Source organism: Staurois parvus, unplaced genomic scaffold, assembly GCF_062004578.1.
Source record: "Staurois parvus isolate SC_StPar_1 unplaced genomic scaffold, SC_StPar_1.0 ptg000720l, whole genome shotgun sequence".
In the NCBI taxonomy this organism is placed as follows: domain Eukaryota; kingdom Metazoa; phylum Chordata; class Amphibia; order Anura; family Ranidae; genus Staurois; species Staurois parvus.
This window is the reverse complement of record NW_028318516.1, coordinates 3363669-3391613: the sequence shown is the minus strand read 5'-3', so window position 1 is coordinate 3391613 and position 27945 is coordinate 3363669. Positions and strand designations below refer to the sequence as shown.

Sequence of the window (27945 nt, the reverse complement as noted above, 5' to 3'; positions counted from 1 at the left end):
CAGGAGGCCGGTGGATAACAGCAACCTTCAGGGGGGTAGGAGAGAATAGTTGGATGCAGTGGGCCTGGAAGGAGGAGAAGGATAGAGAGGGGGGGTTTGGGAGGACTCGGAAGGTGCTCTGTGGTGACAGGAGCAGACCAACCCCACCACCTTTATGACAGTTGGGCCTGGGTGAGTGGGTCCAGGTGAGACCTCCATAGCAGAGCGCAGCAGGGGAGGTAGAGTCAGTGGCCTGGACCCAGGTTTCCGTGATCGCTGGGAGGTTGAGGGAGTGGGAAATAAAGAGGTCATGGATGGTGGTGAGCTTGTTGCACACCGATCGGGCGTTCAGGAGTGCGCATGAAAATGGGGGGGGGGTGGTTTTAGGAAGCAGGGGGACAGATACTAAGTTGCGATGGTTGCGGCAGGACGTGGAAGTGGGAGGGTGCTGTGTGGGTGAGCGAGGTGGTGGAGGGCCAGAGTTCGGGGAGATGTTCCCGGAGGTTTGGAGGAGAAGGGTGAGAAAGGTGGCATCGGAGCGGGATGTACAGGAGTGAGCAAATCTGCCAGTGGAGGTGTTCGGGTCTGTGGGAGGGTGGAGTGTTAGGAGGAGGTGGTGGGTGCCGTAGAGGGGCGAAGGAAGCAGTGAGGACACAATATACAATTGTCTGGGAGGAGCAGAGTGATATAGAGAATAGATTTTGGGAACGGAGGAGAGGAATATGAGAAGGAGTGGAAGAGGCATTTAAGGGTGGCAGATAGGAGTGGTGGGAGGCTTGGCTGTCGATAGTCCAGTGTGCAGTGGCGTATCTTGTTGCTGTGGCTTCTAGTAGCTGGGTAGTAGGGGAGTAAGGAGGGGGAATGGGTGAGGGTGGATGGTTTCCAGGGGCGCTTGATTGTAGACAGTCTGGTGAGCAGTGGGGTCTCTTGTTGTGGTGTCTTACATCAAGGGTTCGTGTCTTTAGGTCGAGCAGAGATGGGGGTTGGTGTGAGTAGTCCCTGGGTGGACGGATCTGGATCATTGTGCGGCTGTTACTTGTCCTTTGGGTTGAGCTGGGTTGGGGTCGGTGTGAGTGCTGTCAGGGTGATCAGGTCAGGAGTGATGTGTGGCTGCAACTTGCGTGTGCTCCTGCGGAGACATGCTTGGCAGGGTTCAGGGTCCAGGTGGAAGTCCCAGGGTGCTGGTGCTGGTGTGTGGGTTGACTGTGGTTTCCTTGGAGCCTTGTGTGCTCCTGTGGCCCTCTAGGTTCTAGTGGTATCCCCTGGGTTTGTGGTGGCAGCTTTGTTGGGGGTGATGGCAGCTTCCCCTCATTGTGGAGAAAAACGGCGGTGTGGCAGCATCCCGGAGGTGATGGCAGTTTTGCCTTCTCTCAATTGTGCTTGTGGGCGCTGTGTGCCAGCGTTAGTGGGTGCCGTAGGGTCCGGCGTCTGTGGGAGCGGCAGGGTCTGGCACCTTTAGGTGTTGTAGGGCCCGGCATGTGCTGTAGGCCGCATGGCAGGCTCACATGATGGGCCATGGGGTTGTGCGGTGGTGGGGCACGGGGGCGGCTTTGTAGCACATGGTGGGGAGCAGGGGTGCTGAGTTGGTGGTGGTGGCTTACCCTGTCCATTTTGGTGGTGGTGGATTTCCCTCACAGGGTGGGGGTGGTGGAAGTGTCTTTAACCCCTCTGGCTGGAGAGGAGGCGTCCTGGTTCTCAGTGGCCCGTTTTGGTGGTGGTGGCCGTGCGGGTGGTGGTGCTGCCATGCAGGCTCCCTGTAGGTGTCATGGGGGGTGCGCCTTGGTGGGCCACAGCAGGCCATGCGAGGCTGGGTGCTGGAGTGCTGCACTAGTCCTGGGCAGTTATAGGGTCCTGGTGGCAGAGGTAGGGCTGGGGGGCACCAATGCTTGCCCCCTGCCTGCTGCTACCCGGCGGTAGCTTATATGCAGGCTGCTTGTGTGCAGCTAATCAGGTTGTGGGTGGTTTGTCTGGAGGGCCGGTGGATTCGGGAGGCCGGGCCAGGGCTGCAGGGACAGGCACCGTGGAGGCTTGGGCGGCGGCTTCACTTCTTAGAGGGCGGTGGCTTCCCCTCTCCTGGTGTGTCTAGGGCCCGAGGAGCTTGGATGTGGCCAGCGGTGACGGCGGCGGCAAAGAACCGGGCCGTGTGGTGATGAGACCAGCATGGCGGCAGCGGCAGAGATTCGGGCCACGTGGTGATGGGACCAGCGTGGCAGAGGTGGCGGATAGGGCACAGTGGTGGATCACGTGGCACCACTCCCTCTCCAGGTACAGGGGGGGTCAAGGAGGGTCGGGGTGGCCGCTGTTAAGTCAGTTTAGCTGGTGGGAGTTAGATGGAGTTTGGGGGCGACCGGAGCTCTGGGTCATGCGGCTGCTCTGACCGCCATATTGGCCTCATCAGATTTAAGGATGGACATTCCAAGGATGAACATAATAAACAATATAAAACTCAGCGAATCAACACAGAGCTGGCAGATAAAACCAGGTCAGAGCCTACCATTCACCTGACACAACATCATTCCATCATGACCCAACACCTCTATGACTACAAACACCTCAACTAACAAGGGGGCAGTCAACTAGCAAGAGAACCCAAAGACATTGTACTGAATGGAACTCACAACCCGGGATCTGGCACAAACCATCTCAGATGGACACAATGGGGCTGATTTACTAAAACTGGAGTGTGCAAAATCTGGGGCAGCTGTGCATGGGAGCCAATCAGGTTCTGACTTCAGCTTGTTCAATGAAGCTTTGACAAAAAACCTGGAAGCTGATTGGTTCCTATGCAGAGCTGCACCAGACTTTGCACTCTCCAGTGTCTCATTGTCATCACATGCTGTGTCCATAATGACCACCCATCCCCCCTTATCAGCTGGCTTCAATGTTATATCTCACCTTGCTGCTAATGATGGCAATGCACCTTTCTCCTCAATGGTCCCATTATTAGGATATGACCCCAGAGTTCCTGATTATAGACTGTCATACGTCACCATCTTTATCATCCAAATGAAGAAACATTTCTGCTGCTGCATATGTAGTGGGTGGTGGAAACTTCCATTTTATCTGTAAACCTCAGACAGACCTACTCAGTGGTGTGACTACAGATGATCCCTCAATATCGCCTCTCCAAGAATAATGTACCTTCAATCTAATATTCCTGAAACATCTATACAAGTCCTGTGCCAACAAAAACTTCTTCATGATACCTTTAGGGCTAAAGCCCAAACCTTTCCCCAGAAGGTCCATCTTACCCGATGTCAGTCCAGCTGAGGAGAAGGTGACAATTCCATCTATTTCTGTTGATGATGAATCATCTGTTGGGATGGTTGGATGAGTGGGAGATCCCTTGTTGCAGCGTTGATGTTTCCTACCTCCCCTGTGGCCGGATCTCTGCTGTTTCCTTGATTCCGATGTACAATACGAGGTGGGTGTTGTCCCTCTATAGATCCTAATAAAGTGCCTCCAGCATAGGAGGGAAGTGATGGGTCAGAGGCTGTAGAAGAAGCTCTAGTGAGCAGTCTAGATGGACGAGGTGAGTCTTGTGTAGGTGGTGCTCCAAGAGTACGCCTGATTAGTAGACGTTTAGATGTTGGACTCCTTCAGCTGCTCGGCTGACAATGCAGACTGCAGTGTAGACTCCACCTGTGTGATCTGTACAGCCAGAACAGGTTCTTCCTTCTGGAGAAATGAAACTGGAGAACAATGGAGCTTTTGTTTAGGACTTGTGTAAACAGACCATTGAACTCCTCCCTGTAGGCAAACAGACCATTGTCCTCCTCCTTGTAGGCAAACAAAGTTGGGGTCAGTTTACCTCCTAGCCACCTTGGAATACACTGTGCTTTCTAATATTCAGCTAAAGTTATCTTTTTTACATAGACAAGACAGTTTTTTTTTTAGGAACTTCTCAGGAGGACTTTGATCTGGTGTCATTTACCCAAAAAAAACCCTTCCCCTCTTCCACTAAGAACACCCTCTCCCCCCACAGAGGACACCCTTCCTCCAGTAAAAACACCCTCTCCACTGAGAATACTCCCTTCCTCTCTTTTCCTCCTCTGATGACACCCCTCTCTCTCCTTTTCTGCACTGGGGACACCTTTCCCCCTCCCCTTCTGAGGACACTCTCTCCCTAGTGTTGTCACCCCTCCCCCACTCAAGACACTCTTTCCACTGAGATCATTCCCTCCAGATTAACACGTTGCCGCCCAACCTATAGCCAGATGGTGGCCAGGCGAATAACTCGTCCCTCCGGGTGGACACCATAAGGCGTCCTTCCCGGAGAGTGTATTGCGCATGCCCGCAAGGCCACGCTGTGGTGCGGTCTGTCACCAGCCGTGTACCTCGGACACGGCCGATAACAGATATGTGCTCCTTTGCCAGTACCATGTGACCTGCTGTGACCAATCACAGCAGGTCACATGATAGTTGTATGCAATGGATGGCTTCCTTTCACGCCATCCATTGTATACAAGTGTGTCTAGCTGTGAATGGTCACAGTGATCACATGCACAAGCTGGGCCAATCACAGCCCAGCTGTGTCATGTGATTAGCTGTGGCCAAATCACAGCTAAGCGCAAAAAAACCCTGAATGAATCGATTTCATTCAGGTAAATGTTTGCTTATTGCAAAGTAATTCTTTGCTATAAGCAAATTGTGTAAAAAAAAAATATATATAGATCACTTCCCCAAAGTAGTACAATGTTACTATGGTAATATTGTACTACTTTGGTCATAGTGAAATATGAAAAAAATCTAAAAAAAATAAAAAAAGTGTAATAAAAAATTAAAACTAATAAAAAAAATAAAAAAAGTATAATTTTTTTTGTTCATACTGTCACCAGTCAGTGTCCCTGATCACCGCTATGCCAGTTATATGATGACACTATACTGCACTGGTGACAGTATGTAAAAAAATAAATAGTGCAAATAATTTTTTTTATTTTTTTTCATTTTTTTAAAAAATATGACAAAAAATTACAACTTCAAAAAACTTGCCACGCCTCTTATGAAATACGTCGGACTGTCTACTTTGCAAAAAGAGGTAATTTGGGGGATATCTGTACTGTCCTGACATTTGGGGGATATCTGTACTGTCCTGACATTTGGGGGATATCTGTACTGTTCTGACATTTGGGGGATATCTATACTGTCCTGACATTTGGGGGATGTCTGTACTGTCCTGACATTTGGGGGATATCTGTACTGTCCTGACATTTGGGGGATATCTGTCCTCTCCTGACATTTGGGGGATATCTGTACCGTCCTGACATTTGGGGGATATCTGTACCATCCTGACATTTGGGGGATATCTGTACCATACTGACATTTGGGGGATATCTGTACCGTCCTGACATTTGGGGGATATCTGTACCGTACTGACATTTGGGGGATATCTGTCCTGTCCTGACATTTGGGGGATATCTATACCGTCCTGACATTTGGGGGGATATCTGTACTGTCCTGACATTTGGGGGGATATCTGTACTGTCCTGACATTTGGGGGATATCTGTACTGTTCTGACATTTGGGGGATATCTGTCCTGTCCTGACATTTGGGGGATATCTGTACTGTCCTGACATTTGGGGGGATATCTGTACCATCCTGACATTTGGGGGATATCTGTACCGTCCTGACATTTGGGGGATTTCTGTACCGTGCTGACATTTGGGGGATATCTGTACCGTCCTGACATTTGGGGGATATCTGTACCGTGCTGACATTTGGGGGATATCTGTACCGTCCTGACATTTGGGGGATATCTGTACCGTCCTGACATTTGGGGGATATTTGTACCGTCCTGACATTTGGGGGATATCTGTACCGTTCTGACATTTGGGGGATATCTGTACCGTTCTGACATTTGGGGGATATCTGTACCGTTCTGACATTTGGGGGATATCTGTACCGTTCTGACATTTGGGGGATATCTGTACCCTCCTGACATTTGGGGGATATCTGTACCGTTCTGACATTTGGGGGATATCTGTACCATCCTGACATTTGGGGGATATCTGTACCGTCCTGACATTTGGGGGATATCTGTCATGCACCGCCTGGCAGAGTCTCTAGCAACCCACAGCTCGGGGTTCTTCAGGGCGTGGGGTCTAAGTCCCAATCTGCTTAACGTTATGGAGTAGGTCTGGCGCTAGAATTATTGCTGTCACTACAGTGTGCACGGTGAATGTAACGTGTATCACAATCGATGTTCACGTGTAGGCGCCCTGATATGTAGGCACCCACCACCTCCTCCTATTACTCCACTCTCACACTGACACAAACAACTCCACTAGTAGTTTCTCCTGCACATCCCGCTCCCATGCCACCTTTCTCACCCTTCTCCTCCTCCTAGCCGCGGGGGACATCTCCCCGAATCCTGGCCCTCCACCACCTCCCTCACCTGCACAACACCCTCCTGCCTCCACGTCCTACCGCAACCCCCGCAACTTAGTATCTGTCCCCCTGCTCCCTAAAATCTCCCCCCCCCTGTTTTCATGTGCACTCCTGAACGCCCGATCGGTGTGCAACAAGCTTGCCACCATCCACGACCTCTTTGTTTCCCGCTCCCTCAACCTCCTAGCGATCACGAAAACCTGGATCCTGCCCACTGACTCTACCTCCCCTGCTGAACTCTCCTACGGAGTACAACAACGCGCTGTTAACAGCCCTTGACTCACTAGCGCCTTTAACCACACGCAACATCAGACCCCGACCACTCCAGCCCTGGCAGACTGATCACACCAAAACCCTCAAACGACACAGTCGTGCCCTGGAGCGACTATGGCGCAAAACCAAATCCCAACAAGCCTTCACCCGCTATAAATCTGCCTTCCGCACCTACACCACCTCCCTCCACGCAGCCAAACAAGCCTACTTCCTGACCCTCATCAAGACCCTCTCCTCCAATCCTCGCCGACTCTTCTCCACCTTCAACTCTCTACTCTCTCCACACCCAGCACCTCACTCACCGCCCTTGAGATTGCCAATCACTTCAAAAGCAAGATTGACACAATTCGCAAGGACATCGCCGCAACTCACACGCCCTCTCAACCTGTCCCCTCATCCCCCCTCCCCCTCGACATAACCCGCAGGGACTTCGTCACTGCTCAAACTCCCTCCAACCCCGTTCCCCCTCCCTCAGCCACCCCCTCATCACCCCTCTCCCACGGCCCCACCACTGCTCTGACCTCCACTTCCACCTCACCCTACATTCCTCATACTGAAGCTCCCCCAACACTCCACACCTTTGACCTTACCACCATCGAGGAAGTCTCCAAGATCCTCTCTGATGCCTGCCTCACCACCTGCCCCCTCGACCCTATCCCCTCACAACTCCTACGACCTCCCTCCCCCTCCATCCTACGCTCCGTCACCCACATCTTCAATCTCTCCCTCTCCTCAGGCACTTTCCCCTCCCCTCTGAAACATGCACACATCAACCCCATACTTAAAAAGCCCTCCCTGGACCCCAATGACCCGAACAACCTCAGACCCATCTCCCTGCTCCCCTTTACATCTAAACTCCTTGAGCGCCTCGTCTACACCCGCCTATGCTCTCACCTCAACCACAACAACCTCCTCGATTCCCTACAGTCTGGCTTCCGTCCCCTACACTCCACCGAAATCGCCTTACTCAAACTCTCCAACGACCTTCTAACCGCCAAAGCTAATGGCCACTATTCAGTGCTCCTACTCCTTGACCTCTCTGCGGCCTTCGACACAGTCGACCACCCCTTCCTCCTCAAAAAACTACACTTCCTTTGGCCCTAGAGATTCTGCTCTCTCCTGGCTCTCATCCTACCTGTCACAACACTCCTTCAGCATTTCCTATAATGCTACCACCTCCCCTTCACTCCCCCTCTCTGTTGGGGTCCCTCAAGGCTCTGTCCTCGGGCCCCTTCTCTTCTCCATCTACACCTCCTCCCTTGGCCAACTCATACACTCTCATGGCTTCAACTACCACCTCTATGCCACAAATCTATCTCTCAACCCCCCACCTCACCCCCTCGGTCTCCGCCCGAATCACACACCTGCTGAGCGACATATCAGATTGGATGTCGCTCCACTTCCTTAAACTGAACCTCTTGTATTCCCCCCAGCCCGGACCCCACCCCCCATTGACTTCTCCATCACATCCAACAACGCCACCATCAAACCCGCCCCGCAGGCCAGAGTACTTGGTGTCATTCTGGACTCCAACCTATACTTCCAGCCCCAAGTCCAATCTTTAACAAACTCATGCAGACTCCACCTCCGCAACATCGCCAAAATCCGCACGTTCCTAACCCCAGAAACCACTAAACAGCTCATCCACTCCCTCATCATATCACAACTCGACTACTGCAACTCCCTCCTCACTGGCCTGCCTCGCCGCTGGCTATCCCCGCTTCAGTCCATCCTGAATACGGCTGCCAGACTCATTCACCTTTCCAACATCTCCATTTCCGCCACCCCCCTCTGCCAATCCCTCCACTGGCTTCCGATTGGCAACAGATCAAATTCAGAATCCTAACACTGACGTATAAAGCTGTCCACCATACTGCCCCGAACTACATCACTGACCTAATATCCAAGTACCGCCCAGAATGCACACTCCGCTCCTCACAAGACCTCCTTCTCTCTAGTTCCCTGGTCTCCTCCTCCCATGCCCGCCTCCAGGACTTCTCCAGGGTGTCACCCATCCTCTGGAACTCCCTGCCCCAACCCATCAGATTATCACCTACTCTCCTCTCCTTTAGGCGCACCCTGAAAACCCACCTCTTCAGGGAAGCCTACCCTACCCCCTGCTAACTTGACCGACCTCCTCCACTCTTCCTACCACTCCATCCCCCACAGCTATCTCCTCCTGTACCACTATCCCCTCCCTCCTAGATTGTAAGGTCCAAAGAGCAGGGCCCTCGATCCCCTCATGTTTTGCATTGTATTGGTATTGTTCTGTCACATGTTCTGTCCCCCTTTGTAATGTACAGCGCTGAGCGAACTATTGGCGCTTTATAAATACTGTATAATAATAATAATATGTGCGTTTATGTTCGTACATGTGTATATGTGTGGCTCAAAATTGTTTGGTGGGTATGTTGTGTGTTTGGGTGTAACTTTATTTTTTACTTTAAAAAAAAAAACAAAAACTTTTTTTTCATTACATAGGGAACTCAAAGTCCCTTAATGTGATGATTTTTAGGTGACAGGTTCTCTTTATTGAGACATGCAGGTTCTAAAATATCCCCAATGTCTCCTCTGGGATCCACTCAATGTATTGTGATGCCATACATTGCTGCTTGGCTATGCTAGAGAAGGTGACCCAAAAGTGACTTCACACACGTCGCCTTCCGGGCATTTCCAGCATTTCGGGGGAGGGGGGTTTGACATAAATCTTTGCATTTTGAGAATAGATATGAGCCCAAACACATTTAGAAAGGCAAATGACTGAGGCTTTCAAATGAACTTTTGAGCAATTTTTCCACCCATCTATGGCCACCTTTTTAGAAGTGATCCGAGCGGCTATACACTTTTGCAGAGCGTGGATGGGGGTCTTCCTCTGGCTGCTTCCTTCCACCATTACCGGGCTCTCCTGAGCGATCGGGGGGCCAGGGATCATCGCCATTCAGTGTGCTTAGGAGAGGCATGTTCATCCATACCCGCCTCCCCTCATATAGGAAACCAGAAATGGTGAGGATTGTGTCACTTCCGGTTTCAGTTTGTGGTTCACAAGCCATTGCTGGCTGATATCGCATCCGACAAACCAATCTCCATTTAATCAGATGCTTTGGAGGCCAGCGGAGAGATATGGTGTCTAATAGAGCCTAGAGATCTCCATGAAGAGGACCTGTCATTACCTATGATATCAAAAGGGATATTATTCATCTCTTGTGATAGCAATAAAGTTGATCAAAGAAAAAAATTTAAAGAGACAATGTATTTTTAAAAAATAAAATACTTAGTAAAATATTAAATTAATAAATATAAATTCAATTTTAACGAGAGATTTGGGGTCTAATAGAGCCTAGAGCTCTCCATAAAGAGGACCTGGCACGGCCCATGCTACACAAGGGATATTGTTCATCTCTTGTGATAGCAATAAAGTCGATAAAGAAAAAATGTAAAGGGACAATGTATTTAAAAAAAATAAAATACATAATAAAATATTAAATTAATAAATATAAATAAAATTTTAAATAAATTATAAAATAATACAAATTTAGAGCACCCTCCCCATGCTCGCGCACAAATGCGAACGCACATGTAAGTCTCACAAGCATACGGCAGCGGCAATCGCACCACACATGTGAGGTATCGGTGCAAACATCAGAGTGAGCGTAATCATTCTAGCACCAGATCTCCTGTGTCTCTCCAAGCCGGTAACCTGGAAAGGCTGTTAAAGCGTTGCCTGTGGAGGACTTGTAGATACTGTAGTTTGTCTCCATTCCACAGACATGTGCAATTGTAAAAAGTGACATGTTGGGTATCTATTTACTCAGCATAACATCATCTTTTATAGTTTACCACAAAAATTGGGCATTCTATTATGTCTGTGTGCACTAAAATTCATTAAAGTGTGCTTTTTTCCCAAAAAAACTGTGTTTTAAAAATGTCAGCGCAAATATAGTTCACCTTACAAAAATTGCAACACCCAATATTTTAATCTCCAGCGTCTCCACTTTCAAAAACTGTCTAATATTTAGGGGTTCTGAGTAATGTTCTAGCAAAAAAAAGCTACTTTTTACTGGTATGTGTAAGTGTGAGAATTGGCCTGGGGGGAGGGTGATCAAAGAGAACCAATCTTGGCTGAGCTTCCACTGTTTTGTTTATCTTTTTGGGATCATTGATTTTTTTTCCAGTTGTCTTTCAGCTGTTTTATGAGCTTTGCATTTCCTTTGTGCTCACAAATTCTCAGCCTTGCTCTGTGGAGGAACCTCCCTCACTTGAACAATTGGTTCTGGAGATAAGGAGCTTTGTTGATTTCTCTGTCTTCTATCAGCGATGGCGTCCTCCGATATGAGAGCTCTGCTGGATTGTTCCATCTTCCTGAACATTTATTCGGATCCTGTCATCTTGAAATGTGGACACAGCTTCTGCCGGGTCTGCATCGATCATGTGTTGGATACACAGAAGGAGTCCGGAGGATATTCAGCAGGGGAGAGTTCCAGGAGAGACCTTCACCGTACACAATTATAACTCTGAGTAACATCTCTCAGCATTTCCTGTCTCCACCACAAGATCAAGAGAAGACCAGTGTCTCCTGTACTTACTGTGTCCACACCTCTGTACCTGCTGTGAAGTCCTGCCTGCATTGTGAGGCTTCTCTATGTGACATCCATCTGAGAGTCCACCACAAGTCACCAGAACACGTCTTGTGTGACCCCACCACCACCCCAGAGACCAGGAAATGCTCCGTCCATAAGAAGACCCTGGAGTATTACTGCATTGAGGACTCTACTTGCTTCTGTGCCTCCTGCTTTATAATTGGAGAACATCAGGGACACCAGGTGGAGACACTGCAGGAAGTCTTTTTAAAGAAGAGGAACATGACAATCTATCTTCACAAACTGATTAATAAAAGAGAGAAAACAGAAAAAGAGTCCAGAGTCTGCAGGAACTCAGGGGAAAGTACAAGACAAAGCAGATGGTGAAACAGGGAGAGTCACTGTCCTGTTCAGAGATCTCAGGAGACGTCAGGAAGACCTGAAGAAGAAAGTCCTGCGTGAGATCTCCAGGCAGGCAGAGCGGATCTTAAGCCCCATCGATGATCTGATCCAGTGCTTGGAATTCAAGATGGAGGAGCTGTCCAGGAAGATGCAACCCAAGATGGATCCATTGACTGTTCTACAGCAATCAGACACAGGTGACTGGTGTGATACTGAGGATGGAGATGAGGAGGACACAGAGAGACATGATGGAAGGGATCTGGATGTGGGGGTGATTTTCCATATGATCAGCACAGGTTTATCAGATCTAATCACTGGTGTCATTGGGGGGGTCTATATTCAGAAAGCTGTAGACATTTTATTGGATGAGGACACAGCTCATATTAATATATGCATCTCTTCTGACAAGACGACTGCAACCCAGTTGAGAGAATACCGGCATCGCTCATATACCGAGGAGAGATTTATGGATTTTTATCAAGTTTTAGGCAGCCGAAGCTTCTTCTCAGGGAGACATTACTGGGAAGTAGATGTCCATAGATCCAATAACTGGAGAATCGGGATGTGCTACAACAGTATAGACAGGGCCGGCTTTACTCCTTGATTGGATATAATGACGTGTCCTGGGCTTTGGTCAGGAGGGGTAAAAGGTATAAAGTGGTGCATGACGATATTGAGACCGAGCTCTGTTATAGTGTTTTGGTAAATGATTCCGGGTATATCTGGATTATGAGGCCAAGCAAATCTCCTTCTATGTGTGTGACCCCATCCGTCACCTCCACACCTTCACCGCCACCTTCACCGAGCCCCTCTATGCTGCGTTGGGTGTTTGGCATTCATCTATATCATTGGCTTGAAGGGAGATGGGAAAAATCTAGTCTAGACAAATCTTCCAATGGGGACGCTTGTTCTGGTGGTTCCCAAGAAACTTCCTTAATTTGGAAGAACTTTCTCTCACTTCCTGTTTGGCTGACACAAGAAGTGAAGGGAAATCTGCACAATGGTGCACAGATGTAGAAAAAAATCTGACAGTGTTTTTTTTGTTGAATTCAATAAAAAACAAAGAAAAATGAACAAATAGGAACACATTTTATTAAAAATAAAGAGTACAGTGTTAAAGTTTATACCTTTGACTGTATTTTGCAAGATGACTTTTCTGCATAGGGGATGTTACCCATTTCTAATCTGTGTACTCTGGAAATATTGAACTGCTCTGTGAGTGTGGAATTGTCTCTATAAATAAAGAATTTGAAAAAAAATAGAGAGTACATACAAATTCATTTTTTGTTGCATTTAATAAAAAAAAGAAAAATGAATAAATAGGAACAATTTTTAATGGTATTTTCACTCTTTTTTTGTTGTTGCATTTAATAAAAATATTTGCACAGCGGCTAAATGGTTAGCACTTCTGCCTGGCAGCACAAGGATGATTGGTTCAAATCCCAACCACAGCATCACCTGCCTGGAGTTTGCATGTTCTCCCTGTGCCTGCATGGGTTTCCTCTGGGACTCCGGTTTCCTCCTACACTCCAAAGACAAGCTGGCAAGTTAATTGAATCCTGTCTAAAATTGGCCCTAATATATGAATGTAAGTTAAGGACTTTAGATTGTATGTCCCTTGAGGGGTGGGGACTGATGTGAATGTACAATATATATGTAAAGAGCTGCGTAAATTGATGACGCTATATAAGTAATGGAAATAAATAATAAAAAAGGAAAAATGAATAAACAGGAACAAATTTTATAAGAAATAAAAAGAGTACATGCAAAAGTAACAATTTTACTTTGTACTGTGTGTACATATATGTATGTTTACCTATATATATATATATACATACATACACACACACATTCCTGAATATCCATGCATAGACTGGTGACAAGTCCATTTACATATTAAAAGGGAATTCCTGAAGAGTGATAGACTATGGGGACTATTCTGGTGCTATTTCTATTTAAAAGGCAAACTGTATCTGTGTGACTGTAATGAGAGAAATGGTAATGGGTCCAATGGAGAATAGTATACTGTGGTGTCCTGGGTGACCAGGGTGCTAAACAATTGTCCATTTCAGCAATTAACATTTTCATGATAAGATGTTTGGTCAAAAAATCAGAAATCCCTCCAGCAGGTATTAATCTGTATATGAAGGGAAGATTAACAGCTAAAGACTTTATACCCACATGGAAGGAAGATATATTTAAATATATTCTAAAAATATTCTTCCCAATATTTTGATATATATTTGAAATACTACAATTTTGGCCGTATATATATGCTGCATGTTAAAATGAGTTTTTTATATATTCCAAAATAAATTAAACATATATTCTTCAGAATTTTTTAACATATAAAAAAGTAATTTTAGCATATATTTTTACATATATTTATAAATGCATTCCAAAAATGTAGATCAAAATTTACAAAGGCATACAGCATATATGTAAATGTATTTTTAAAAATATTTTTCCTATATTTTGTAATACAAATGCATTACATCATACAGTATATATATATATATATTGAAATATATTTTGAAATATACTGAATATGACCAACATTGCAGTATTTCAAGTATATGTCAATATATTTTGGAAGAATATTTTTAAAATATATTTAACCACTGGACATCCTGAGGATTTACCCCCCTTCCTGTTTTTGCTGTTCGGTGCTGCACTATTTCAACTGACAATTGCGCAGTCATGCAATGCTGTACCCAAATGAAATCTACGTCCTTTTTTCATACAAATAGAGCTTTCTTTCATTGGTATTTGATCACCTGTGCGATGTTTATTTTTCGCACTATAAACAAGAACAGGGCCAAAATGTTTGAAGAAAAAGGATGTTTTTTACTTTTGGCTATAAAAAATATATAGTAAACTCAAAGTTTGTTATAAATTTAGGCCAAAATGTATTCTGCTCCATGTTTTGGTAAAAAAAATCCCAATCAGTGTATATTGATTGCTTTGTGTGAAAGTTATAGCGTCTACAAACTATGGGAGAGATAATGGAATTTACGCAGCTTTTACTTTCTGACTGCTCATCACATTTTTTTGAGGTGCTAAAATACCAGAGGAGTACAAACACCCTCAAATACCAGGACAGTACAAACACCCTCAAATGACCCCTTTTAGGAAATTAGACACCCTAAGCTATCTGCTGAGAGATATATTGAGTTCATGGAAGGTTTTTTTTTTGTTCCACTAGTTTTTGGAAAATGACAAAAACATTTTTTTTTACACAAAGTTGTCATTTAAATGATTTATTTCTCACATGAGCCATGGGTATATGTGGACTTACACCCCAAAATACATTCTGCTACTTCTACCGAGTATGGGGGTACCACATGTGTGAGACTTTTTGGGAGCCTAGCCACATAAAGGAGCCTGAAATCCAGTGACCACTTTGAAAGCCTAAAGGTTCGTAAGTTCCTCATTTCACCTCCTCACTACCTATCACAGTTTTGGAGGTCCTGAAATGCCAGGATAGCACCAGACCCCCCCAAATGAACCCTTTCTGGAAAGTAGACAGCCAAAGAAATTTAAAAAGAGGCATGGTGAGTATTTTACAGATCTCATTTTTCTCACAAGGTTTTGAAAGGTTCAGTCCCACCATTGTCATTGTACGGTATCTTGTGTTTGATAATCTGCGAGGTCCTGTGAGAACCAGAGTCACTAAGGTTCAGTCCCACCATTGTCATTGTACGGTATCTTGTGTTTGATCATCTGCGAGGTCTTGTGAGAACCAGTCACTAAGGTTCAGTCCACCATTGTCATTGTACGGTATCTTGTGTTTGATCATCTGCGAGGTCCTGTGAGAACCAGTCACTAAGGTTCAGTCCCACCATTGTCATTGTACGGTATCTTGTGTTTGATCATTTGCGAGGTCCTGTGAGAACCAGAGTCACTAAGGTTCAGTCCACCATTGTCATTGTACGGTATCTTGTGTTTGATCATCTGCGAGGTCTCGTGAGAACCAGAGTCACTAAGGTTCAGTCCCACCATTGTCATTGTACGGCATCTTGTGTTTGATCATCTGCGAGGTCCTGTGAGAACCAGAGTCACTAAGGTTCAGTCCCACCATTGTCATTGTACGGTATCTTGTGTTTGATCATCTGCGAGGTCTTGTGAGAACCAGAGTCACTAAGGTTCAGTCCACCATTGTCATTGTACGGTATCTTGTGTTTGGTCATCTGCGAGGTCTTGTGAGAACCAGAGTCACTAAGGTTCAGTCCACCATTGTCATTGTACGGTATCTTGTGTTTGATCATCTGCGAGGACTTGTGAGAACCAGAGTCACTAAGGTTCAGTCCACCATTGTCATTGTACGGTATCTTGTGTTTGGTCATCTGCGAGGTCTTGTGAGAACCAGAGTCACTAAGGTTCAGTCCACCATTGTCATTGTACGGTATCTTGTGTTTGATCATCTGCGAGGACTTGTGAGAACCAGAGTCACTAAGGTTCAGTCCACCATTGTCATTGTACGGTATCTTCTGTTTGATCATCTGCGAGGTCTTGTGAGAACCAGAGTCACTAAGGTTCAGTCCACCATTGTCATTGTACGGTATCTTGTGTTTGATCATCTGCAAGAACTTGTGAGAACCAGAGTCACTAAGGTTCAGTCCCACCATTGTCATTGTACGGTATCTTGTGTTTGATCATCTGCAAGAACTTGTGAGAACCAGAGTGTCAAGGATTCCCTTAAACGATCACCCTGTCACGTGTCCACCACACGCCACGCCCACAGCGACTAGCTAACCGTGACGCACACGTGCGGCCGCGACAGGGTGGTAAAGAGGGGATAATAAAGGGATTTACACTTAAATATCTCAAACCGTATATAAGATCAGCCGTGATACCTTTTCACAGCCCGCACTACCTCTGGCCACCACCAGATGGAGACTCCACTCCAATCCAGCTGGTCGACCACACACTGGCAGATACGATCTTACATACAACCTGGTGCCCTGATTAGAGTTGAGGACCAGCTTAGTAATCACACACCCTTCTAAAGGTCCCTTCAGCTATCCTAGCTTGAACCCCGGTGTTGATAACCCTTCCACTGGCCACACACCCCCACACCAGACGCACCACAAGGTAGCCTGCCACCACCCAACAGTTTATCCGCAGAACGGTCTGTTGAGACACCACACACACACAGATCTCCGTCTGGCAGATCTGTTACCTTTGCAATCTGCGTGCAATCTGCCCACTCACAGTGCAGTTGCATACAGATTGGCAATGAGCTTAACCGAGCGTTTTAAAGGCACTAAAATACAATACAATATAACCCAATCTAATCTCTCCAATCTAATCTCTCCAATCTAGTCTCTCCGAAGATATGAGCACGAGCTTAAATACACAGAAGTTCACTAATTAATTTTAAGATTTAATTTCCCAAAGTGGGCAGTGCATAAAACATGTACAAAATATAACAAGTTACATAAAATACAAAAGATATAAGAAGACACACAAATGACTAATTACTATAAAATAAAAGGGAATAAAAAGACAGAATAACACTTTACCCTGCGGCTGGAGCAAGCCAGAAACTTAGCAATCCATTGGTCAATCGAACCAGCTCCGTACGGATCACACTGTCCAAATGTCCATGCGTTCAATTTATTGCGATTTGGACATGGGCGGGATATTAGTCTTCGGCCAATTGACTCTGGGGGAGGTGGTCCTGACCTGCCCACAAGAGGTACTGTGTATGGACCTGCCCAAGTTCAATTGGGCCGAGACTGGCCTGAACACCAAGTCGGGGATTGGATTTCTGACACCAGCGCGTCAGCCCGATCGCAACAGTACCAAACACCATCCGACTGTCGCACCCCCGCGTCATCTAACCATTCCATGCATTTCCCTGGCTTCCTCCCCAAGCCACAAATATGATTCTTATATGTAAATGTAGCGCACAGAATGGCCTGCACAAAGGAAGCATTTCCATCTCTCCAACTAATATTTTGGCTTTTATAAGAGATTAAACATACTTCTTTGATGTGAATATTACTTATAGAGCTTTCCACAGTCTGTCTGCTGTCACTGACTTTCCCAGAAAGTGATAACCTGATTGACACACAAAAGTTGTCACCTCCAGGAGGCGGGGCTTTAGACTAATTAATGCTAAATGATGATTGGGTCAGTAAGGCCTATTGAGGAATTGTGTATACATACACATCTGACCCCAGACCATTTGTTTGTATCTTCTATTAATTTCCCTACTGCCCAGGGGCTCAATGTACATCCTTAATGACCAGACTGTTCCTGCACACACCTTTGCAATGAAAGGGCCTGACATAATCTAATCTACTCAACCTGTCATGGCTATGATTCCATATTTCCACTCAAATCTTACATGTCCGTTACAATATATCTTACATGTACATTACACAGAGTCACTAAGGTTCAGTCCACCATTGTCATTGTACGGTATCTTGTGTTTGGTCATCTGCGAGGTCTTGTGAGAACCAGAGTCACTAAGGTTCAGTCCCACCATTGTCATTGTACGGTATCTTGTGTTTGATCATCTGCGAGGTCTTGTGAGAACCAGAGGCACTAAGGTTCAGTCCCACCATTGTCATTGTACGGTATCTTGTGTTTGATCATCTGCGAGGACTTGTGAGAACCAGAGTCACTAAGGTTCAGTCCACCATTGTCATTGTACGGTATCTTGTGTTTGATCATCTGGGAGGTCCTGTGAGAACCAGAGTCACTAAGGTTCAGTCCACCATTGTCATTGTACGGTATCTTGTGTTTGATCATCTGGGAGGTCCTGTGAGAACCAGAGTCACTAAGGTTCAGTCCACCATTGTCATTGTACGGTATCTTGTGTTTGATCATCTGCGAGGTCTTGTGAGAACCAGAGTCACTAAGGTTCAGTCCCACCATTGTCATTGTACGGTATCTTGTGTTTGATCATCTGCGAGGTCTTGTGAGAACCAGAGTCACTAAGGTTCAGTCCCACCATTGTCATTGTACGGTATCTTGTGTTTGGTCATCTGCGAGGTCCTGTGAGAACCAGTCACTAAGGTTCAGTCCCACCATTGTCATTGTACGGTATCTTGTGTTTGATCATCTGCAGGCCTCACATAGTGGATTTGGTCCCCATTGTATGTCACACAGATCTCCTCCACTCATGGTTTATGGTGGCTTCCTGGAAGGTCACCTGAAGTTCATCAACTATTTTAACCCATAAGAGTCAGCTTAGAATTTCCTTTTTGGGATAATATCATTTTCCTTAATAAATACTCCAAACGTCACTACAGAGACTGATGTGATTGTGGGGGAGGGGACAAAGGAGTATAAGCTCCTCCAGTACAGAGACTGATGTGATTGTGGGGGAGGGGACAAAGGAGTGTAAGCACCTCCAGTACAGAGACTGATGTGACTGTGGGGGAAGGGACATTAGAGCGTGAGCTCCTCTGATATAGAGACAGATGTGACTGTGGCAGAGGGGACATTAGAGTGTAAGCTCCTCTGGTACAGAGACTGATGTGACTGGGGGGGGGAGGGGACATTAGAGTGTAAGCTCCTCTGGTACAGAGACTGATGTGACTGTGGGGGAGGGGACATGAGAGTGTAAGCTCCTCTGGTACAGAGACTGATGTGACTGTGGGGGAGGGGACATTCGAGTGTAAGCTCCTCTGTACAGAGACTGATGTGACTGCGGGGGAGGGGACATTAGAGTGTAAGCTCTTCTGATACAGAGACTGATGTGACTGTGGGGGAGGGAACATTAGAGCGTAAGCTCCTCTGGTACAGAGACTGATGTGACCGTGGGGGAGGGGACATTAGAGTGTAAGCTGCTCTGGTAGAGACTGATGTGACTGGGGGGGGAGGGGACATTAGAGTGTAAGCTCCTCTGGTACAGAGACTGATGTGACTGTGGGGGAGGGGACATGAGAGTGTAAGCTCCTCTGTACAGAGACTGATGTGACTGCGGGGGAGGGGACATTAGAGTGTAAGCTCTTCTGATACAGAGACTGATGTGACTGTGGGGGAAGGGACATTAGAGCGTGAGCTCCTCTGATATAGAGACAGATGTGACTGTGGCAGAGGGGACATTAGAGTGTAAGCTCCTCTGGTACAGAGACTGATGTGACTGGGGGGGGGAGGGGACATTAGAGTGTAAGCTCCTCTGGTACAGAGACTGATGTGACTGTGGGGGAGGGGACATGAGAGTGTAAGCTCCTCTGGTACAGAGACTGATGTGACTGTGGGGGAGGGGACATTCGAGTGTAAGCTCCTCTGTACAGAGACTGATGTGACTGCGGGGGAGGGGACATTAGAGTGTAAGCTCTTCTGATACAGAGACTGATGTGACTGTGGGGGAGGGAACATTAGAGCGTAAGCTCCTCTGGTACAGAGACTGATGTGACCGTGGGGGAGGGGACATTAGAGTGTAAGCTGCTCTGGTAGAGACTGATGTGATTAAGGGGGGAGGGGACATTAGAGTGTAAGCTCCTCTGGTACAGAGACTGATGGGACTGTGGGGGAGGGGAACTAGAGTGTAAGCTCCTCTGGTACAGAGACTGATGTGACCGTGGGGGAGGGGACATTAGAGTGTCAGCTTCTCTGTTACAGAGACTAAAGTTACTGTAGGGGAGGGGGCATTAGAGTTTAAGCTCTTCTGGTACAGAGACTGATGTGACTGTGGGGGAGGGGACATTAGAGTGTAAGCTCCTCCGGTACAGAGACTGATGTGACTGTGGGGGAGGGGACATTAGAGTGTAAGCTCTTCTGGTACAGAGACTGATGTGACTGTGGGGGAGGGGACATTAGAGTGTAAGCTCCTCTGGTACAGAGACTGATGTGACTGTGGGGGAGGGGACATTAGAGTGTAAGCTCTTCTGGTACAGAAAATGATGTGACTGTGGGGGAGGGGACATTCAAGTGTAAGCTCCTCTGGTACATAGACCGATTTGACTGTGGGGGAGGGGGCATTAGAGTGTAAGCTCCTCTGGTACAGAGACTGATGGGACTGTGGGGGAGGGGACATTAGATTGTAAGATCCTCTGGTATAGAGACTGATGGGACCATGAAAGAGGGGACATTAGAGTGTAAGCTCCTCTGTACAGAGACTGATGTGACTGTGGGGGAAGGGACATTAGAGAGTAAGCTCCTCTGGTGCAGAGACTGATGTGACTGTGGGGGAGGGGACATTAGAGCGAAAGCTCCTCTGGTGCAGAGACTGATGTGTCTGTGGGGGAGGGGACATTAGAGCGAAAGCTCCTCTGGTACAGAGACCAATGGGAACGTGGGGGAGGGGACATTAGAGCGTAAGCTCCTCTGGTACAGAGACCGATGGGACCGTGGGGGAGGGGACATTAGAGCGTAAGCTCCTCTGGTACAGAGACTGATGGGACTGTGGGGGAGGGGATATTAGAGTGTAAGCTCCTCTGGTACAGAGACTGATGGGACTGCGGGGGAGGGAACATCAGAGTGTAAGCTCCTTTGTACAGAGACTGATGTGACTGTGGGGGAGGGGACTTTAGAGTTTAAGCTGCTCTGGTAGAGACTGATGTGATTGAGGGGGAGGGGACATTAGAGTGTAAGCTCCTCTGGTACAGAGACTGATGTGACTGTGGGGGAGGGGACATTAGAGTGTAAGCTCCTCTGGTGCAGAGACTGATGTGACTGTGGGGGAGGGGACATTAGAGTGTAAGCTCCTCTGGTACAGAGACTGATGTGACTGTGGGGGAGGGAACATTAGAGTGTTAACTCCTCTGGTTCAGAGACTGATGTGACCGTGGGGGAGGGGACATTAGAGTGTAAGCTCCTCTGGTGCAGAGACCGATGTGACCGTGGGGGAGGGGACATTAGAGTGTAAGCTCCTCTGGTGCAGAGACTGATGTGACTGTGGGGGAGGGGACATTAGAGTGTAAGCTCCTCTGGTGCAGAGACTGATGTGACTGTGGGGGAGAGAACATTAGAGTGTTAACTCCTCTGGTTCAGAGACTGATGTGACCGTGGGGGAGGGGACATTAGAGTGTAAGCTCCTCTGGTACAGAGACCGATGTGACCGTGGGGGAGGGGACATTAGCGTGTAAGCTCCTCTGGTGCAGAGACCGATGGGACTGTGGGGCGAGGGGACATCAGAGTGTAAGCTCTTCTGGTACAGAGACCGATGGGACTGTGGGGCGAGGGGACATTAGAGTGTAAGCTCTTCTGGTACAGAGACCGATGGGACTGTGGGGCTGTTACATCTAAATTATGATTCGGCATTTATATTGATGGCAAGCTTGCAAAATATTTGGTTTTTATGATTAGTCATAATTAATATTAATATATGTAAGTGGTCTGTGACAAATGGTAGTATTTACTATTCTTCAATTATAGCTGAGACCAAAAGATATACAAGTTAAGCTGAAATAGGATATACCAGTTGAAAGTTGAGTAGACTATATTTAGAGATAGTTGGTTAAAAGTATTTGGTAGTTATGTCAAGGTTATTAGAAGTGACTTACTATTACATTACGTATTTTCTGTGTATATTTAGTATACGTCTCTAACACTGATACATATATAGTTTAGTGATTATACATTGATATGTTCTTAAGCTATACTATCTTTTAAATATATAGCTAAGGGTTACATCATTGGTACATCAGCATACATATGTTCCTGTCCATCAAACATCATATGTATAGCATCTTTCCCTTTTATGAATTGGCTTTGCTAAGCAATAATAATTTCCATAGAAGGTATTATGATCACTAACTATGACGTACATTTGCCTCATAAAAGACCATCGGAACGGACAAGGGACACACACACTCACGCTCACACACACTCTCTCTGATACACACAAGCTACATGATTCCTGCATACACACGTCTGAGAAGCTGCAACAGGTGCATACTGAGATCACTTCCAGCTACAATTTAGTCACATCCGGCTTCTCCTCCTTCACAATGTCATTTCAGAAGGACAGCATGAAGTATCACACATGGCAGAGACAGGACAGCCATGACAGATAATGGTGACTTTTTCTTTGAACTTTCGCTTGTCAGTTTTACAATAGTTTTATCTACATGGAACTGTTCATAATACGCTTTACATTGTTATTTGACACCATTGTGTGATAGAATAAAATCACACTTCATTTTTTTATTACAATGGCTCTTTCATTCATAATCGCCTCAAGACACTAGAAGCAGTATTATATGTGTCTAAAAATCCAACAGGGGCGAAGGGACATCAGAGTGTAAGCTCCTCTGGTTACTTAGACTGATGGGACTGTGGGGGAGGGGACATCAGAGTGTAAGCTCCTCTGGTACAGAGACTGATGTGACTGTGGGGGAGGGGACATTAGAGTGTAAGCTCTTCTGGTACAGAGACTGATGTGACTGTGGGGGAGGGGACATTAGAGCGTAAGCTCCTCTGGTACAGAGACTGATGTGACTGTGGGGGAGGGGACATTAGAGTGTAAGCTCCTCTGATACAGAGACCGATGTGACTGTGGGGGAGGGGACATCAGAGTTTAAGCTCTTCTGGTATGGAGAGTAATGTCACTGTGGGGGAGGGGACATTAGAGTGTAAGCTCCTCTGGTACAGAGATTGATATAATTTTGGGGGAGGGGACATTAGAGTGTAAGCTCCTCTGGCTCAGTGTTCTCTGTACAGCGCTCTGGTATATGTAGATATAACTGTATTTGTGCTCAGAGATCAGTATTACCTGAAGAATGTTTGTGGTTTTCAGTCTCTTTATCTCTGGAAGTATCTCTGTAGATGAAGATTTGTGGTAGTGAAGCTCTCGGGGTCATACATTTCTCTCTGGGGGGGTCACATGTTTCTCTATCGGGGTCACACGTTTCTCTATAGGGGTCACACATTTCTCTCTGGGGGGTCACACATTTCTCTATCGGGGTCACACGTTTCTCTCTGGTGGGGGTCACACGTTTCTCTATAGGGGTTTCATACGTTTCTCTCTGGGGGGTCACACATTTCTCTATAGGGGTCACACCTTTCTCTCTGGGGGGGTCACATGTTTCTCTATAGGGGGTCATACGTTTCTCTCTGGGGGGTCACACGTTTCTCTATAGGGGTCACACCTTTCTCTCTGGGGGGGTCACACATTACTCTATCGGGGTCACACATTTCTCTCTGGGGGGGTCACATGTTTCTCTATAGGGGTCACACCTTTCTCTCTGGGGGGGGTCACACATTTCTCTATGGGGGGTCACATATTTCTCTATAGGGGTCACACATTTCTCTATCGGGGTCACACATTTCTCTCTGGGGGGTCACACGTTTCTCTATAGGGGTCATAAGTTTCTCTCTGGGGGGTCACACGTTTCTCTATAGGGGTCACACATTTCTCTCTGGGAGGGTCACACATTTCTCTATGGGGGGGGTCACATATTTCTCTATAGGGGTCACACATTTCTCTATCAGGGTCACACATTTCTCTATAGGGGTCACACGTTTCTCTCTGGGGGGGTCACATGTTTCTCTATAGGGGTCACACATTTCTCTCTTGGGGGTCACACATTTCTCTCTGGGGGGTCACACATTTCTCTCTGGGGGGGGGGGTCACACATTTCTCTCTGGGAGGGTCACACGTTTCTCTCTGGGGGGGGGGTCACACATTTCTCTATAGGGGTCACATGTTTCTCTCTGGGGGGGTTACATGTTTCTCTCTGGGGGGGTCACACAATTCTCTCTGGGGTGGGTCACATGTTTCTCTCAGGGTGTGTAGTGAACAGAATATAGGAGTCATTTGGGATAAATGTTTGATTGGTGAAGGGGGGAGGGGCTCTCTTTACAGGTAAACATTGCTGACAATGGAAAGGGCTTGGCAGGTTGTTGTGGAATTTCCAGATTGGGAAATGTAAGTTGGTTCCTGCAGCATAGAGCCTTGTGCATGGTGGGGGGGCTCCAGGCATCTTTTGGGGGTGCTATGCTGGTGTCTGGAGAATACATGGAAAGGCTTAGTCAGAAATGAACAAAGCAATGTTATGTAGAAACCATTCACAGTGCAATGAGAAGACGGTCCCTCTTGAATATTGTTAGGTGAGTGCTGAGGGCAGTTGTCTAAAGCAGCCCTAATATTGATGGTCACCAAGTGCAAGAGCAACGCCTTGAAGGAACTGAAAAGAGAAATGTGGTGCCCTATGCATGCTGCTGCCCACTGCTTTGTAAGGTATTAGCAAGAAAACATTTGGCTGGCATAGCACGCTTCCTATACATGCTTGTGGGCATGACTGAAAAAGTGGCCATACTCAATAAACTGCGTGTTGCTTCACATGGTATGGTTGGTATGGTGCCACCTTCCCTTCTGGTGTATTGCTATGGTAGAGGCGGAATAGGACCTTGGGGTACACTGAAGAGATTGTCCTTGGGGTACACTGAAGAGATTGTCTCTGGGGTACACTGAAGAGATTGTCCTTGGGGTACACTGAACAGATTGTCCTTGGGGCACACTGAAGAGATTGTCCTTGGGGTACACTGAAGAGATTGTCCTTGGGGTACACTGAATAGATTGTCCTTGAGGTACACTGAAGAGATTGTGCTTGGGGTATACTGAAGAGATTGTCCTTGGGGTACACTGAAGAGATTGTCCTTGTGGTACACTGAAGAGATTGTCCTTGGGGTACACTGAAGAGATTGTCCTTGGGGTACACTGAACAGCTTGTCCTTGGGGTACACTGAACAGCTTGTCCTTGGGGTACACTGAAGAGATTGTCCTTGGGGTACACTGAACAGCTTGTCCTTGGGGTACACTGAAGAGATTGTCCTTGGGGTACACTGAACAGCTTGTCCTTGGGGTACACTGAAGAGATTGTCCTTGGGGTACACTGAAGAGATTGTCCTTGGGGTACACTGAAGAGATTGTGGGAGTAAAATAAGCCCCATTGTTGGTGTCAGTGGCAGCATTACTAAATTACCCCAGCAAGTGTCAGGGCCACAATAACCACATCAGTTTGCAAGGGCGCACAAGAACAACCCCAATCACTGTGTCAGGGCCCACAAGAGCAACCACAGCATTGTGCCAGGGCCCACAAGAACAACCCCAATCACTGTGTCAGGGCCCACAAGAGCAACCACAGCATTGTGCCAGGGCCCACAAGAACAACCCCAATCACTGTGTCAGGGCCCACAAGAACAACCCCAATCACTGTGTCAGGGCCCACAAGAACAACCACAGCATTGTGCCAGGGCCCACAAGAACAACAAAGAAATTGTGAAAAGAGATTCACAAGATGCCCATTCCGTCCCAGAGAGAGAAGAAAGCAGACAGTGAGTAAAACAGCACACTTACACAGTTAGAACATTTTAGGACACATTTAACCCCTTGATCCCCCCCCCAGTTAACCCCTTCACTGTCGTGTCACCAGTGTCATTAGTACAGTACACAGCTTTTTGCTGATCGCTGTGTTAGTGACGCCGGCGACTTCACATAGCATTAGTGCCCCTTTCAGATAGAGTCAGATTGTCCGTCAGTACACCACTCATCACATTTAACCCCTTGATTGCCAGGAACATGCTCACATACACAATATACCACCGCTGCTAGTATAGTGTCTGAACGGATCAATATCTTTGATCAGATCAACACCATACCAGCATTCAAATTAGTATAGTGTCCCCAAAAATGCAGCGTTAGCGGGATCAGCCCTGGCACCTGCCAGCATCTGTGTTTAGCCCCTCCGCTTAACCCCCCTTCTCCCCCAGCAAGTACAGTGTCAGTAGGTCACTGTCACTTGATACATTGCACACAAAACTGCAGTGTTCACAGAATCAAGCCTGATCTCTGCTAGCACTTGCAGGTACATTTGCTTGTAGGGGTTCATGCAGTCACTGAAAGCCAAGTGCTCTTTTATCCGTGAGTCACACTAGGTACCTATAAATTTAGTGTCCAATATGTCCAACAAAAGGCACACTAGTGAAGAGGCCTACAGGATTCTTAGTATGTCAGATGAGAGTGAAGGGGAAGACTTACTGACGGAATCTGTCTCACAATACGAACCTGTAGACAGCTGCGGCACCCTGACAGATCGCTCAGACAATGGGGAAGAGGTCCCTACTAAGGTCAGGCGTATCCAACCCCGTTCCCAGGTTGCTGAGATGTTACTTACTGACGGAATCTGTCTCACAATACGAACCTGTAGACAGCTGCGGCACCCTGACAGATCGCTCAGACAATGGGGAAGAGGTCCCTGCTAAGGTCAGGCGTATCCAACCCCGTTCCCAGGTTGCTGAGATGTTACAATCGCATGATGACTCTCATATGCAGCAGAGTGCCAGTACTAGTGCCACACTACCTTTTGGTAAACTGGTGAGCACCAGCGGCCTAGTACATCCTGGTCTTTCTTATACCAGCACTGCAGTATCACTTGGTGACATGGCGAGTCTCATAAGTGCAGTACAAGCTGGTGCAGTGGTGTGCACAAGTATTGTCTCGCAACCACCAAGAATTTGCACACAGGCCCGTAGAGCACCTAGTATCCTTCCGGATGTGCTTGCAAATCCCAATTGGCAGCCTACAAATTCTGCAGCATCCGTACTTCCCTCATTCACTGCCAAACCTGGAATTAGGGTGGAAACAGCAAATTTAACTCCTCCCCTTGATTTTTTGGAACTGTTTTTCACAGAAGATCTGTATGCATTGATTGTGGATCAAAGCAATTTATATGCACAACAATTTATGGCCTCCAACCCAAATTCTAACCTTGCCAGACCATTCGCATGGAAACCCATTACGGTTCCCGAATGTAAAGTTTTTTGGGACTAACCCTCAACATGGGCATTACTAAAAAAATGAATTGCGATTGTATTGGTCCACAGACCCGATTCATCATATGCCGTGTTCTCTGCTGCCATGGCCAGGCATAGATATTAGAGTATAATGTGTTTTATGCATTTCAATGACAATACACTATCATCCTCGAGGTGACCATTAATTTTACCGGCTCCACAAAATTCAGCCCCTCGTAAATCACCTTAACCAAAAATTTGAAGATGTCTATACTCTCCAGCAAAACATCTGCGTTGATGAGTCCCTCATTCATTTTTCTGGCTGCCTTGCATTCAAATAATTTCTCCCCAGCAAGCATGCCAGATATGGGGTCACGATGTAGAAGACCTGTGAGAGGGCAATAGGCTATACATATGTTTCAGATTTATGAGGGAAAAGATAGTCACATGGAGCCCCCCGGATGCCTAGAATACATGGGGAGCAGTAGCAAGATAGTTTGGGACTTGGTGTCATCCTTTTTCCATATGGGGTACCACTTATACATGGATACATTTTTATTCAAGCATTCCACTATTTAGACATTTGTACAATCTTGGAATTGGCGCATGTGGCACCGTGTGACCTAA

General features: G+C 46.8%; 2 protein-coding genes and 1 pseudogene across 2 annotated transcripts in view; 1 reads left to right on the top strand and 2 right to left on the bottom strand.

Annotated features, from left to right (window-relative positions):
* LOC149445506 (uncharacterized) overlaps window positions 1-27945 on the bottom strand; it is a 325410-nt gene that overhangs the window by 113391 nt on the left and 184074 nt on the right. The window lies entirely within an intron of this gene.
* Window positions 1-27945, bottom strand: part of LOC149445513 (uncharacterized) — a 163574-nt gene that overhangs the window by 85754 nt on the left and 49875 nt on the right. The window lies entirely within an intron of this gene.
* Window positions 10955-12476, top strand: LOC149445515 (E3 ubiquitin/ISG15 ligase TRIM25-like; annotated as a pseudogene).